Source organism: Schistocerca serialis, chromosome 3, assembly GCF_023864345.2.
Source record: "Schistocerca serialis cubense isolate TAMUIC-IGC-003099 chromosome 3, iqSchSeri2.2, whole genome shotgun sequence".
Classification (NCBI taxonomy): Eukaryota; Metazoa; Arthropoda; class Insecta; order Orthoptera; family Acrididae; genus Schistocerca; species Schistocerca serialis.
The window spans coordinates 1,008,642,239-1,008,657,086 of record NC_064640.1 but is presented as its reverse complement, the minus strand read 5'-3'; the positions used below and the strand labels follow the sequence as shown (position 1 = coordinate 1,008,657,086).

The 14,848-nt window shown below is 46.3% G+C and overlaps 1 pseudogene; it reads left to right on the top strand.

Moving 5' to 3' along the window:
* The first annotated feature begins 14,354 nt into the window (after nt 1-14,354).
* LOC126472117 (5S ribosomal RNA) lies at nt 14,355-14,472 on the top strand (annotated as a pseudogene).
* The last annotated feature ends 376 nt before the right edge of the window (nt 14,473-14,848 follow it).

The window sequence follows — 14,848 nt, the reverse complement described above, 5'->3', positions numbered from 1 at the left end:
GCCGCTAGGGGCCGATAGCCAGACCTCCCTGTCTTCGCAATAGCTCCTAAGACAGCCATGTAATGGCCCTGGCTATTCCTTCTCCGGCAAGCAGGAGAAGAGTGAGGGCCACCACAGGTTGTCAAAGGCGCCACTGATGTCCACCATGATGCCGACAACGTACTTGTGTGGGACAGAGTCAGAGACGTCCGCAGCCAGGGAAAATGCGTCAGACGCCGATCGCCCCCTCCGGAAACCGAATTGTCTGTCACTCATCCCACACAAAACGCTGTGGGCTGTCAGTCTGTCTGCTGGCCACCTCTCAAAAAGTTTGCCCAGCAGGTCCAGTAAGCAAATAGGTCTGTGTGATTTAGCTTCCTTGGGGTCTTTTTCCAGACTTTTTTTGATTATAACCACATTTGCTTTTTTCCAGATTGAAGGAAATTTTCTGAGCCGTAGACACTCGTTATGTAACTTAGTGAGATGTGCCATCAGCTGGGGGGCGAGGAATTGCACCACCTTCACAGTAATGCCGTCAGGGCTAGGAGCCTTACCCTTCTTCAGGGCCTTGATTTGGGCGGATACTTCCTCTTCAGAGAAGGGATAGACCATGTTGTTATTCTCGTAGACTCGTTGGTCTCTTCTGGTTCTTTGTTGCTCCTCTGAATGATCTTCCCCTCTATTGTCAGGCAACAGGACCCGGAGGAGAACCTCGGCGGTTTCCCGCCAAGTCTCTGTCATCCAGTTCCCATCCCTGACGGTAGATAGCACCATGGGTTGAAACGTCCCCTTAGAAAAATTAATGAATGACTGTGCTGATAAACCTCATACGTTATTTGCTTTTCAAACAGCTGAGCAAAACTGAACGTACTCAGAAATTACTCTCTTTACTTATTCCGATCAACACTAAACTGACACACAATATTTTTAGCGCAACGCAATCTGACTTTAAATAATCCCTACAAAAGAATGGCCCTGACTAATAATAACCTTTACCTTTCATGAATCACTTACCTCACAAAAATCTTCGTTACTCGAACTACTGCAATACAGCGAGCGCCAATACTGCCAGCTAAGTAAAAGATTCTAACTACTCAAGTCACTAACTACTGATAGGCATAGTTATCAAATGAAAGATTTTGATAAAGAACAATCAATGTATTTACCTTAATAGTTTTCAGAAGTCATAATATGTATATCAGTTCATGACATCCAGTCATACAAATTTACTCTCTCTGATGGACACATGTCCAGATCATCCGCTCTCAAAACTCCGCCATCTCACTCCCCACATCCACCACTACTGGCGGCTCACCTCCAACTGCGCAACGCTACGCGCTGTTCACATCCAACTGCCCAACACTACAATGGCGAATATTCCAACAATGCCAACCAGCCACAGACTGCACACAACACAGCCAGTGATTTCCATACAGAGCGCTACATGGCGTTACCAACATAAAAACCTAAACAGCCTACTTACAGGGTGATATTGTTTTTTCCCATACTAGCTTGTACAGGATACCCCAAGAGTCAGTAGTCAATTGGCTTTCTACGTAAGGCTCCTTAGCCTGACTGCTTGAGCTCCTGTTGGAATTGTTCTTTGGTCTCTCTATATACTTGCAAACATCGTTGCTTTTCTCCCCAAACGACATTCCGCTGGTAATACCTCCTCACCCTCCTTACAGCCTGGCGCACATGCCCCAGTTCGGCTGACCATAGTGAAGGGAAGGCAACGACGGCTCTCCTCCTGGTTGGTACAGCTGCCCTAACCGCCCTAGTAACTGCTTGCACCAGTTCTTCAGCGTATTCCTCTACGTTTTCATCACCATCCGGCATCATCGGAATGTCGCACTCCCTTGCCAAGCGGAACCCAGTCAGTCTTGTTATAATTAAGCTGCATCTCCCACCCCATGTCCCAGTGACACTCACTGTCCCCTATTGTAAAAGTTACTAAATTGTAGTCGCCCGTTGTAATCTGATCCCATACTATCCAGTCTGTAATCTTTCTTGCGAGGTTTGGCGTTACTAAGGTAACGTCGATGTTTGTACTCTCTCCATCTACATCTACATTTATACTCCGCAAGCAACCCGACGGTGTCTGGCGGAGGGCACTTTACGTGAAACTGTCATTACCTCCCTTTCCTGTTCCAGTCGCGTATGGTTCGCGGGAAGAACGATTGCCGGAAAGCATCCGTGCGTGCCCGAATCTCTCTAATTTTACATTCGTGATCTCTTCAGGAGGTATAAGTAGGGGGAAGCAATATATTCGATACCTCATCCAGAAACGCACCCTCTCGGAACCTCGACAGCAAGCTACTCCGCGATGCAAAGCGCCTCTCTTGCAGAGTCTGCTACTTGAGTTTGCTAAATATCTCCGTAACGCTATCACGCTTACCAAATAACCCTGTGACGAAACGCGCCGCTCTTCTTTGGATCTTCTCTATCTCCTCCGTCAACCCGACCTGGTACGGATCCCACACTGATGAGCAATATTCAAGTATAGGTCGAACGAGTGTTTTGTAAACCACCTCCTTTGTTGATGGACTACATTTTCTAAGGACTCTCCCAATGAATCTCAACCTGGTACCCGCCTTACCAACAATTAAATTTTATATGATCATTCCACTTCAAATCGTTCCGCACGCACACTCCCAGATATTTTACAGGAGTAACTGCTACCAGTGTTTGTTCCGCTATCATATAATCATACAATAAAGGATCCTTCTTTCTATGTATTCTCAGTACATTACATTTGTCTATATTAAGGGTCAGTTGCCACTCCCTGCACCAAGTGCCTATCCGCTGCACATCTTCCTGCATTTCGCTGCAATTTTCTAATGCTGCAACTTCTCTGTATACTACAGCATCATCCACGAAAAGCCGCATCGAACTTCCGACACTATCTACTAGGTCATTTATATATATTATGAAAAGCAATGGTCCCATAACACTCCCCTGTGGCACGCCAGAGGTTACCTTAACGTCTGTAGACGTCTCTCCATTGAGAACAACGTGCTGTGTTCTGTTTGCTAAAAACTCTTCAATTCAGCCACACAGCTGGTCTGATATTCCGTAGGCTCTTACTTTGTTTATCAGGCGACGGTGCGGAATTGTATCGAACGCCTTCCGGAAGTCAAGGAAAATGGCATCTACCTGGGAGTCTGTATCTAATATTTTCTGGGTCTCATGAACAAATAAAGCGAGTTGGGTCTCACACGATCGCTGTTTCCGGAATCCATGTTGATTCCTACAGAGTAGATTCTCGGTTTCCAAAAACGACATGATACGCGAGCAAAAAACATGCTCTAAAATTCTACAACAGATCGACGTCAGAGATATAGGTCTATAGTTTTGCGCATCTGCTCGACGACCCTTCTTGAAGACTGGGACTAATTCTGCTCTTTTCCAATCATTTGGAACCTTCAGTTCCTTTAGAGACTTGCGGTACACGGCTGTTAGAAGGGGGGCAAGTTGTTTCGCGTACTCTGTGTAGAGTCGAATTGGTATCCCGTCAGGTCCAGTGGACTTTCCTCTGTTGACTGATTTCAGTTGCTTGTCTATTTCTTGGACACTTATTTGGATGTCAGCCATTTTTTCGATTGTGCGAGGATTTAGAGAAGGAACTGCAATGTGGTCTTCCCTTGTGAAACAGCTTTGGAAAAAGGTGTTTAGTATTTCAGCTTTAGGCGTGTTATCGTCTGTTTCAATGCCATCATCATCCCAGAGGTCTGGATATGCTGTTTCGAGCCACTTACTGATTTAACGTAAGACCAGAACTTCCTAGGATTTTCTGTCAGGTCGGTACATAGAATTTTACTTTCGGATTCACTGAACGCTTCACGCATAGCCCTCCTTACGCTAACTTTGACATCGTTTAGCTTCTGTTTGAGAGGTTTTGGCTGCGTTTAAACTTGGAGTGAAGCTCTCTTTGCTTTCGCAGTAGTTTCCTAACTTTGTTGTTGAACCACGGTGGGTTTTTCTCGTCCCTCACAGTTTTACTCGGCACGTACCTGTGTAAAACGCATTTTACGATTGCTTTGAACTTTTTCCATAAACACTCAACATTGTCAGTGTCAGAACAGAAATTTTCGTTTTTATCTGTTAGGTAGTCTGAAATTTGCCTTCTATTACTCATGTTAAACAGATAAACCTTCCTCCCTTTTTTTATATTCCTATATACTTCCATATTCAGGGATGCTGCAACGGCCTCATGATCACTGATTCCCTGTTCTGCGCTTACAGAGCCGAAAAATTCGGGTCTGTTTGTTATCAGTAGGTCCAAGATGTTATCTCCACGAGTCGGTTCTCTGTTTAATTGCTCGAGGTAACCCTCCCCCCCCCCCCCCCCCTCCTCTGGTAGGTGAGGGGGGGGGGGGTTCCCTTGCTTGTTGGCGACTACTAATTGCAGTGCCATGATTGTTTCTTCTGCCTTATCACCTCGATCGTCTTGAGTGCTACTGAACCACAGGGGGGACTTCGCGTATATATCTGCAGTCACGATGAATTTGCGCCCCCGCAACGCCGTGGCTCCTTGAGTCAGCTTGTCTAGGAATTCGTCTATTCCTCTGCCTTATTGAAAATACATATTGACGACGTAAAGCACTCCTACCGGTGATTGTAATGCCACGACGTTGCAGTGGTCATCGGAGAACTGCGCGAGGGCTTTAGCTCTTAGCACTCTGTTAATAACCATGACTGCGGCCCTCGGTTCCGCTCTACAGTTCAAGTGGTTCAAAAGGCTCTGAGCACTATGGGACTAAACATCTGAGGTCATCAGTCCCCTGGAACCTAGAACTACTTAAATCTAACTAACATAAGGACATCACACACATCCATGCCCGAGGCAGGATTCGAACCTGCGACCGTAGCAGTCGCGCGGTTCCGGACTGAAGCGCCTGCAACCGTTCTGCCAACGCGTCCGGCTCCGCTCCACAGTAAATTACTTGCCAATTAACAACCATGAAAGGGATCCGCCCAGCTAGAGAGTACGTACGGCTCCTGCAAACAGAGCACATCCAGACTCTTCTTCTCCACCACTCTTCGGAGTTCTTGCAGGACTAATTTGCTGTTATGAGTGTTTATCTGTCCCACGTTTAAACGGCTCACGTGGAAAGTAAGTATGACTATCAGATTCTGGCCAGTTCTTACTCCAGTCGTGTGCTACTCTTCCATTAGTAATGACAGATTGATTATAAAGCTCATCGAGATCAAATTTCTCACTACGTCTTTCGAATACCTTTTTTGACCAAGTCCCGCAGGGCTCCAAAGTCTGTGGGGAGATTCGTTGTCTTAAGCTGTATCCTGTCTACAGCCTCCATTATCGGAAAGATGATGTCTCTTCGGTACTCGTGGCCTACAGGCACCACATGCCTTAAGGCTGTAGTGAGGACAGCCGGCTCCTCTAGACGAGCTAATTGCAAAGCATGCTCCAGGTTGGGACATATCATAACAGGATCGATACCCAGCCCTGTTGTTAAGCCTGTTGGGGAACTTGAGCTGCTTACGGCATTGACCTGTACTTGCTCTTTGACACTTGCTTCATTACATTCTTTCACCAGTAAACTCCCGACCACGGAATGCCCATGTGGTCTCACGTGATCTTCTATCGACCTTAATACTCGGCTTCGAGGAGAGGGAGCATCTTTATGACCACAGGGGTCTGTTCGAATACATGCATCTTTCATTACTATTGTGTGATGTTGCGACTCTGTAAACTTTTGAATAAATTCTCTGAATTTACTAGCCCTCATTGCATCCCTCAACCTCTTGCTCGGGGACTTCCTCTTTGGCTTCCTGTGTTCAGGTATAGCCTCAGCCATGGTCAGTTCGAGCAGTGAGTTTTTGCTCTAGCATCCTGTATGTAGGGCAGTTTCTTCCTGTGGTGTTAAAATATTTCTTTCCTCTCTTTGTGCAGGGGATGCATATCCCAATTTTATCACAGTTCTTTTTAACGTGATCCTCCGCCCCACACCTGGAGCAGGCCGGCTTTCTTTCGCAGTGCTTGTGTATATGGACCAGGTCACGACAATTGTGGCACTGTGGGACCACTAAATAGTCACGGACATTTATGGCATGGAATCCTATGTAAACTCCCCCATAGTGGTGAGCTTGGGCCACATTTTTCCAGAGACCTCGGCAACGTGATGAACAACATTGCGTTCCCGGAGCCCCATTTTAAAGCGTAGCTTGAACTCGTTCTTAAAGGTGTCCCATTCCATGTAATCAAAATTTTGATCGTACATATTCTCATATATTTCGTATTCTTTTAGTGCTACTGGCACATCATAAAGAATCCCAGCGGGTTTCGCTTTTTTGGTGGTTCACATTTTATGGCTTTGTTTAACTTAGCGTTATTCAGACTTTTGTCCCTGTCTTCTTCTGTGGCTACATCTATTACTACAACATTTTTTGCCGCCTTAACTTTGTTAATTTTGATCATATCCTTCGCAGGGTCTATGGTGGTGGTAAAAATCTCCTGCACCTTCTTAATAGTCTGACCGGGCAGGGTCTCAGAAAGATCGCCGTGTCCGGTCTATTCGATATTTTGGCAATAGTCTCTTTCTTTGTTTGAGTCTTTGTCGCTGCTTGTGCTGCCACTCCAGCCCATGTTTTGGCTGGTTGCTGACGCAGTCTTTGATTCTCTTTTTCTAGCTCCTCTAGTCGCCCCTCGAGCTCCGCACTGGCGATAGCACAGGCAGCGAGTTCATTTTAAATTGCCAGGACTGCAGCCTGGCTGAGGTTTCCAATTTTGACACTAGAGTGTAAAATCTGGCTTATTCTTATATATGTTTGTAGAATATTTTCATCATTCTTTTCCCCTTCCTCCTCTGAGTTAGGAACAGCAGACACCGACGCCCTCGAGATCGCACTAGATTCACTCGCCTCTGTATCAGCCATGTTTGTAAGACAAGGGAAAGAAATGGGAGCCCGTCTCTTACCCTGGACCAGCTCCTCTAGCATGGGGGGGGGGGGGGCTGCTGCACTGCTGCAGTTCACTCACCGGTCTCGCCCCAAAGCCAAGGGCACTCCTGAGCTGCCTGGTTCAGCATGCCATCGCCAACCTACTGGTCCCCCTCGGTGGCCCCGTCATCGACGATTTCCCTCGGCGCTCATCGGCAAGTGCACCCCACACTTCGGAGAGGCGGATGTACCTCTCGTCCTTCGCCGCCTAGTAGCCCGAGCTTCCACCTCTCGGCCATGGACCCACTCCTACTCAGGTTGTGGGCCGGTCACCCAGTCGTTCAGCGCTGTGGACCCATCTAACCTGGCCCAGGCGATGTCACCACCTCCTGCGTTTGGCAGAACACGCCCCGGTTACCAGCGGGTGCGGCGATGCGCCCTTGCCGACTCGCGCCGAGATCCCACGCCGACAAACGAGGTGGCCGACATGCAGAGCACCTGCTGGTCTGTGCTCTGCGCAGAGAGGGAGAGGAGCTGCAGCTGCCCAGCGCACAGGGGTCGCACACGGAGTGAGCAATACCACCCGCAGCCTAGCAGTCCCGCTCAACCCTCCCCCCCCCCCCCCCCCTGAGGGACAGATCTTCGGTCCCTGGACGACACAGCTTCCCCTTTCGCATCGGGTTGGGTCGCAGCTCTCCCTTTTGACGCAAGGCAACATCCGGGCGGGCCCGAGAAATGCCGAGCTTGACGTCTGGGACCACGGGAAGGCGGAAAGAGCCACTTGGAAAGGAGAGGCTATGTATGGCACATCACTTCCCCGTGTAAGGCCTGTCACGTGCACGCCCGACCAGAAGCGATACGCCCTGGTGCGAGATTCCGTGCCTTACGGCGCGCCGGCCACGGGCGGGCCCACACCGTGCGCACTGTCAAGCGACCGAGCAACTGCGGGCCTGCACCCGCGCTCAACTCCTTCGTCCCCATGCCAGACTTACTCTAAGATTTGCAATACTTGGGGAAGTAATGGATCAGAGTACTTTAAGATCTGTTTCCGTATTCTAGTATCTGGGACATTGAATGTTAGTGCATCGCGGAGCATTAAATCACTGTAAAGGTTGTCACTTAAATTTACACTTCCTGGTCATGCCCGTTAATTGTGTGTACCATTGGCGGTACGTCTGTTCCGGGTTTTTCTGCAAACGAAACATCTGATATCTAGCTGCAGCTACTTGGACTTGCTGGTCATAGTATTGAGTTAATGCAGCAATTACTTGGTCGTAGCTGAGTTCGCCAGTAGACGCAGTTGGGAAATAGTTTTTGTATTAACCTGAACACTGGGGACCCTGCAATCAAAAGGAAGAATTGCAACTTTACAGTGTGTTGAACACAATGAACTTGGCAATGGGCTTGGAACTGAGTCAGGTATTCGAGCCATTCCTCTTGTGTATCCTTAAATTGCCTGAACGTTGGTCGGCGGCACTTGTTGGACTGGTTGACTGGTCGATTGTTGTTGTGCGGCAGACGCAGCTTGTGCAGTGAGTAGTTGTTGGATCATCGTCAGTAGGGCAGCGACCTGTTGATTCTGAAACTGAAAAACTTGTGTTAGAGCCATCACATTGTGTTGTCTGCGGCTGTGGCGCGGGGGCAGTGAGTGGAGGGGGTGGAGAATTCATGGTTTACACAAAGCAAAGCCTTTGAAAAGAGAAATTGGATTAGTTCTGCGGCTCCCCTCCTAGAATACATGCAAGAACACAAAAACAAATTAGCAAATAGAAACACTTGAACACGAGCACCCCTGCAAGCCAAAACACAAGAGAAGCAAGCAAAATTTTCGGCCAGGTTGATAATTATCTTTGACCGCCACTGAATTATTCTCATCGCCACTGCCCCATCCTCGTCACCACTGTAGGAGTCTTGAACTACAAGGAAGCAAGGGAAGGGACATTGTTAAGGGTGGCCGGTATCTTCTTTCTACAACACATGTGCACGTGTCGATTAACATGGTTCTTTATTTACTAAAGTGGAAACAGTTACTTAACTGGAATAGAGTCCATGTTCTGTTGTAAAAGCTCATCAGTAACAGTACTCTTGCAGACAATATCGGTAATATTGCTGCTACAAACTTTAGTCTCACTGTTAGTCACTAATCTGGACGCTATGTACTGTCGTAGCCTGTGATGTGCTCTGCGAATATACTGACCGACACCAGACTGGAAGAGTGAGTCAGTGAGGCCTCCAGTTAGCGTCGGCGGCCTAAATACATGCTGTCGATAGGGCGTTGATGGCGTGTTGCTTGTTGGTGTGTCTCCGGCCTGTCTCGTGATCCTGCGTCTACTTATCGACCTTCGCGCTTCATCTTTGCCGACCGGTGTGCTGGCGACAGCTTACACCGGCACAAGTTCTTTCGCGCTTTATGGAGGGAGGCTGTAGTGAATGCAAAGTGATGTGCAGTTTGCCCATGACTGTTTTCGAAGTTGTCGATTGGCAGTTTTAGTCTGTTGGCGAAAAATTCATGGGGACCTTCACGCGGCCTTGGAGCTAGTGGGTGGAAGAGGTCATTTGGTCGCGGTCTGTGCAAGAGTCCAGATGGTATAATATTCCTTCAGGATTCATGGAAGAGCATGATCAACATTCCGTTTTGCTCCGAGGAGGACTGCAGATGAAAGGTTCTATGTCTGACCTGACGCTGAGGCGCAGTAGGAATCACGTCTCGAGTTTTCTACTTGTGTGGTGAGCATTGTGCAGCCCCAGCAGTAGGAATATTGAAAGTAAATTTTGTAACTTTATGGCTCGTTCATGGAAGCAGCAGTTGTTGTCCGATCCAATTGCGTTATTGTAGCTCGTTTATGAGCTAAGTTCACAGTCGCTGTCACTGGTATAAATTATAGTCAGGTAGCGTTATCCTTTCAAAGTCACATTTAAAGTCGACTTACCACCCTTGTTTCAATATTGCGAAACGTCAGTCAGATCATTCTGCTTTATGAATGTTAGATAGCATATAATCAAGATGTTATATTGACTCATATTCCATGTTTTATGAATAAATCTGACATCATATTTGATTCTTTCACCCAGTGAAGTTTACAAGACCAAATGATAACGTTTAATAGTTTTATTTACTTATGTAGAAGATGACAGGAGTATTCCTGTAGTGAGATATGCAATGTGTCATCTTCAGTGATACTACACAGGGCCACTTTTTATAGTCATTTGTGTTACTATTTCCTCTGCATACTTTTAGTAGTGTCACTGAAGTGGTGGCTCCATATGTTAGAGTTATCCCTGCCAGAATGGATAATTTTTTGGAACCTTTATGGGGTTGTCAGGCTATTGTAGCTGAATGAGTCTTGCCAGAAGTCTTTGCCTGGTAGGATCGTGCTTTGATTAATAAATATAATCTGATGACTGATAATTCTCAGTTAATTCAATATGACTGGATTGTGAACTATTGGTTTGGTGGTAACTGTAATGGCTAGCGAAAATTTAATAATCCATGTATTTTTTCCTTAGGTAACTAGTTTGTGTGTGTGTTGGTCTATGGTTTCTGAATCACGTGCTTTTACTGCCTACAGCCACGGTACTAGTGATGTTCTTTTGTTAGGATTATTTATTACATGTGTGCTAATACAGGGGAGATTTTACTTTCGGCTACTAGGCAGTATCCATTTGGGTTGGTAATAGCGATATGGTAAAACGTTACGTGATTGATAATGAGAAGCAAAGCATGGCTGGAGCGTTGGGAGATAAGAGATACAGATTTCAGTAAGGATAAAATACAAAAGTGGTAAGTGGACGAATTCAGAGATGAACGGATCGACTTTCGTGCAGAGCAGTCAGTCCAGAGTGTTGACAGCATGGAGAAAGTAGCATCAGATTGTGAGGAATTGTCCAATGTGAGCTATGACTATGAGGATGAGAGGAGATTCACACCATGTAGCATCCAAACCGCCATGGCAAGAAATAAGACCGGAATCAGCAACAGAGCGATGTAGTGTAGTTAATCCACGTGTCTCTACACCAGTGTTAGCAAAGAGAAAGAGTATGCAAATCGATTCAATTTTTGAATTTCTAGAAGAGGCAGAAGGGAAAAGGCGGAAGAAAATTGAAGAAAATAAAGACTTTTTTAAGAAAAGAGGCAGAAGAGAAAAGGTGGAATGAAAATAAAGAATTTTTATTACAGGTAGAAGAAAAATGGCACAAAACAGAAGAGGATGGCTCTGAGCACTATGGGACTTAACATCTGTGGTCATCAGTCCCCTAGAACTTAGAACTACTTAAAACTAACGAACCTAAGGACATCACACACATCCACGCCCGAGGCAGGATTCGAACCTGCGACCGTAGCAGTCGCGCGGCTCCGGACTGACAGAAGAGGAGAGACGGAAGTTCGAGGAAGACTTAAGGGAGAGATATAGGTGATATCAAGGACGAAATACAAAATTTTAACAGACAGCAACAGAAACAAAATCAAAACATATGGCAACTGACACAAAGACAGACGCAAGGGTAGCTTGTGTAGAAGTAGTTGTAGCAAGGAAGTGAGCAGTAGCGGCAAAAAATCACGTGAGAAAAGCACAGCAGACGGTTTGCCGAGCGAAGAGGGTGCTAGTCACATTACAGGAACATGGGAAGAAAATTGTAAAAGAAGCGCAGGACCAAATATCGCAAAATTCGGAGAAGATAAGTCAGTTGGAGCAGCAGCATGAAGAACGAAAAGGGGTATAGGAGGATCACCGAGGAACTAATATGCAGCAGAAAGAAATCATGAAAGACATTAAAGAGACGTAAGATCACGCAAAACACATTGACAGACTTTCCACGAAGAGAATGACACAGGCCAACGATAGCAGTTAACGAATGGGGCCAGAAGAGGATACGGAAAGAACACATTCAGATATAACGGCACATGTGCATATGACATGGACTTTTACCACAAACGTATCCCGCCTGCTCAAAACTTTCAAAATTATCGGCGCAGCGGCAATAATTTGTATCTGAAGCCTTGGATTGGGCAATCCGATAAGTCGATGACCCCCTCTTTGCCATTAAGAAACTGGAAACTTGTGGTAAGTACCTATGGGACCAAACTGCTGAGGCCATCAGTCCCGACTGGGGGAGCCGCGCGACCCGTGGCAAGACGCCCCAGACCGCAGAGCTATTCCACGAGGCACCTTGGCCATCAAGATATAAGCTAGAATTCATATGTGAACACATGGAAGGGTCAGTCGCGGTAAAGATGCGTGGCATCTGCAGAATATATCAGAGATGCGTTATTGGTCACGAGAAACGCAGACGGGACAAAACAGGAGATCATAACGTCCCAAGACTTGGAATCATCGAGGTTCAAGAGCCTGCGAAAATGTTCGAATTAGTTGTCAAGAAGAATTACTTTCTGGAAGAACCATTAGTAACAGCAAGATTATTCATTCCTGTTAAATGAAACTGCGGTTTAGTTACCAAAAGGTACTTGCAGGAAGGTGCGGAGATAATACTGAAGCGTTTAAAAGCATTCTCCGTGAACTGGAGTTCGCCTATGAAATGAACAACGCACGAGAAAAGACTGGGAAGGAAACTTCCGCGAATCGCAGCATAGGAACAACGAGACAACGACTAACAATAATCACCATAGAAATAGACCACCAGGAGGACGCGGTTATGGGCGACAGCAAGCAGAGGGATCCCCTCCAGATAACCGAAATAACTGGAACAACCTCCATTGACGAAATGGCAACAGACACTTCTATCGAAACTGGAGAGAACCAGAAAGGAGATATCAAACAGTTGAGGCCACCTAACCCATCATACCAGTATCACAGTGGGAACCCGTCTCTTGTCATGTGAAGCCTTTTGTAGAGTAAGGGAGGATGTAAGTTCATATTAAGCTAGATATACTTTTTTATTTAGGTTGTTGTTGAGTATTAGTATAGTTTGTGATTACCTTCACTAGCAGTTTGTCTCTCCTCAGGATTGCAAGGATTGTTGGAGTGTCAGTCAGTTAGGAAGAATCGAAGTGTGGTGCGAATCTTCATACATGCTCGTCTCAGGATCACTACGTTGTGAAAGACAGAGAGAGAATGTGCGACCGATTCATACGGAGCAATTTTGTAACAGAGCAAAAGTCACGAAAATTATGCATAGACGTGCTCCCCTGTCTTCAGTTGTTTTTGTCTAGTAAAATCAGAACATTTATCATCCCACTCGGACTTCGGAGTATCCCTATCGTTGTCTTTCCTGAACTTTGTCATCCTTTCGCTTGTCGTTGGCATCACTGATTGCGTTTGTGTTGTAACTAACCACTCTGGAGCTGCGTCTTCGCCAGTGTTTTTCGATGGAGTCGTATTGTGTCCACAGTGTGGGTGTCTATCTGACATTATGTCAGTTGTGTTTGGTTCACGCTAGGAGAGCTAGGGACCACTTCGTTGAGTGTTTATTTTCTTGTGAGCGCCTCTCGTCACAGTGCAGGTGCGAGGCGGTCGGTTTATTTTTTCGAGGAGCCTTAATTGACTGCACAGACAGTGAGAGTCACTCGGAGAGGCAATGGATCAAACAGCATCAAATGAATAGGTGAACAAAAGTAAGGATCATACGAACGACACCATGAGGGACGCGAATTTGTACCTTTGGGTTAACGATTAAAAGAGACGTAGACACAAAATATTATAATTTTTCAGGGAAGAAAATCTGTATTACGTCATCAGCACACAACTAGGAGTTTCATGAGAAAAATAAACCTAGTGCAGCGCACCAGACTGAGAGGAATCACGTTTGCTTGTACCACCAAGTGTTTGAGCTAGACACTGCGGAACTAAACTGAGTGTATCATCACCGACGTGCTTGAGATCTGGGGAGAACATAAATATTTAGTGTCAGAAAGTACCAAAACACTTAAATTGTAGTAAGTTTAATAAATAGCAATACTTTAGTGTAAATAATACAACACGTTACTTATTTAGGCCAGATGAACAACAGAGGATGAAATTTACCTGTCAGTGTTTGTTGTTTGTTTACGAGAATGTTCGCAGGTTGCACCGACGTCATTTGAGCGTCACGCTGACACAAGCAAGGCCATCTTTAGTTTATCTAACACGTAGAGTATCTGCCGTAGTTTCTTAGTTGTTAAGTGGAAAATCAGTTTTTTAGTGCATGACAGAATAAGAGTAATGGTAGCTCAATGGTGGAGGGAATAGTTAAACGAAATCTTATAGTCATTGGTCACGGGAGATGGAAATCTAGGGATGTGTTAGTTCTTTAAGTGAATGCTAGACCGTGTGGAGCAACACACATATCCTCCTTTAATGTTTGTAGCCGCTTATATGCAGGGTGGACGATTTTAATCCATAATGGGGAATAAATCAACGCGGAGATGAGATATTGCAAAAAGTTTTAGATAAAAGTCGTAGGTGGCAAAGAGGGTCACACATTGCTATAACTGCCCTGACCTTGAACGTAATTTTCTGGGTTCTTTAGAGGTTAAAGCCAACGACCTTACCGCAGTGGTAACACCGGTTACCGTCAGATCACCGAAGTTAGGCGCTGTCGGACTGGGCTAGCAATTGGATGGGTGACCTTCCGGTCCGCCGAGCGCTGTTGGCAAGCGGGGCGCACTCAGCCGTTGTGAGGCAAACTGAGGAGCTGCTTGATTGAGAAGTAGCGGCTCCGGTCTCGGAAACTGACATACGACAGGGAGAGCTGTGTGCTGACCACAAATAGTTCAAATGGCTCTAAGCACTATGGGACTTAACATCTGAGGTCATCAGTCCCCTAGACTTAGAACTATTTAAACATCACACACATCCATGCCCGAGGCAGGATTCGAACCTGCGACCGTAGCAGCAGCGCGGTTCCGGACTGGAGCGCCTAGAACCGCTCGGCCACAGCGGCCGGCGTGCTGACCACATGCCCCTCCAAATCCGCATCCAGTGACGCCTATGAGCTGAGGCTGACACTGCGACCTGTCGGTACCGTTGGG